Source organism: Triticum aestivum, unplaced genomic scaffold (genome assembly GCF_018294505.1).
Source record: "Triticum aestivum cultivar Chinese Spring unplaced genomic scaffold, IWGSC CS RefSeq v2.1 scaffold62835, whole genome shotgun sequence".
NCBI classification, from domain to species: Eukaryota; Viridiplantae; Streptophyta; class Magnoliopsida; order Poales; family Poaceae; genus Triticum; species Triticum aestivum.
Genome location: NW_025257459.1, coordinates 1 through 1,804, shown reverse-complemented (window position 1 = coordinate 1,804; position 1,804 = coordinate 1). Strand labels below are relative to the sequence as shown.

Sequence of the window (1,804 nt, the reverse complement as noted above, 5' to 3'; positions counted from 1 at the left end):
AGGCCGCGGCGCCGCCCCCTCCCCGCGGCCCTCCCGGCCACCGCGGCGTGCCCCGCGGCCCTCCCCGCCACCGGAGTCCGCCCCTGCGCCCGCCCCTCCACCGAGCCAGGCCGCGGCGCCGCCCCTCCACGCTCGGCTCGGCGCACGCAGTCACACACTAGCAGACAGCGGCAGTGGAAAGAGAGGAGTGAGAAGCAGAAGAAGAACAAGAACAGGAGAGAAGACCCGGATGAGAGAGAGAGAGGAAAGACGAGAGGTAAGAGATTTTTCCTCCCTGCCCTCCAATGGCGTACCTTGGATCCATTCTTGCACTTCTTGCTCTCGAAGAAGCCACTGCATGTTCTTCTTGGATATCTGTAGCATCTGTTTGTTCCGTGAGGGAAGAGGGGGAAAGAGGGGGGATTTTTCCCCCATTTGATTCGGTGAATGTAGGAGTAAAAGGGGGCGGAGAGGCCGAGGGATTTGGCATCGGATGCCGCCATTTCCTCCATGGTTTCTCGAGTAGGAGCAGCTATTAGTGCCCAAGCTCAAGAAAAGCTTCTGCTTTTCTTTCTTTTTTGAGCATCCCTGCTTTGCAGCTTGTTTAGATTTGAGCCATTAATTTTAGCTCTGCCCATGGGATAGTTTTAGCTGTTAACTTCAGTTAAAAAATGTCGAGTTCGAATTATTCGCCTCCTTTTATTGTTTCTGTTTCTACTATATTAACATATGAACCCATTGATGTTCAACCTGCAGGGAAAGGTAATATGACCTCCTTCAAGTTGATCCATAAAGTACATATTTAAAAGGAAGGGATATTGTACAGCAGAATAGCTTCTGAAATCTGAACTACTATAGAAGTGTACAGTTTTGACAGAGCGCTTGCTTCTAGCCAATGCACTAGTGTACGTATCACTGAATATACAATACTCATCATTTATGTAATAACCAGCTTTGGAAAGAATGTACATACCTGAGAAAGAATCGATGACTTTTCTAGTTTCAACAAATTAACATTATTCTGAACGACCTGCCTGATACATAAATTAACATTAGTCTGATAATCAGCTGAATATTTCTAACCAAAGGTGGGCATATCCTACCTACTTTGTAAAAAGAATGGACCAAGTCTATTCTCATGTCGACTCTGAGGAGTCATTATCAATGTTGCTAGTGCGCACAATTATAAATAATCAGAGGCAAGTACCAAGAAAAAGAGACATAAGCTAATGCAGGTATGAATGCCACTAACTTGTTTTGGGTGCCAGCGGCATGGTTCCAGAAGACTTGAAGCTCTGATTAAGCCATTCAAATGGACACGCACTTTCGTGTACTTTTCTACGACATTACTTTACCCACTTAATTAAGCAGGACCTGCTTAATGGGGGAGAACTTAGTTTTAAATGTGAGCCATTAATTTTTTTGATCGGATGGTGCAAATAATATTAACATATGTGGACGAATATGATGGCTTGTTTTACTTCTGTCTTAAGTATCTGATTTATTTTCAGCTTTTGGTTAAAAATTGGTAGCGGAAGGCATTTTGACCCATTTGTCACTGTTATTTGTTACGGCACAGCGTTGGGAGTTCCTTTTTGTACTTGTTTGTTGTGAAACATCATAATGTATCTAGTTACACGTCTGTCATGAATTCAACTTCAGGAATTTGGACTGTGGCGAAAGCCCAGAAATCTTGGTGATTGAATAAACATGGAACTATAATGTTTGTGAAATGGAGAGGTTACATGATGAGGGGCATGCCTGTATTTCACTCAGTAGTGAGATGATGTATAGGTGCTTGTTAGGGACTTTATTTGTTCCTTAT

General features: G+C 43.9%; 1 long non-coding RNA gene across 1 annotated transcript; it reads left to right on the top strand.

Moving 5' to 3' along the window:
• Nucleotides 1-88: 88 nt before the first annotated feature.
• Nucleotides 89-1,005, top strand: LOC123177634 (uncharacterized). Its single transcript, XR_006489034.1, has 2 exons — nucleotides 89-256; nucleotides 736-1,005. It is a non-coding gene; the product is annotated as an uncharacterized lncRNA (long non-coding RNA).
• Nucleotides 1,006-1,804: the final 799 nt, after the last annotated feature.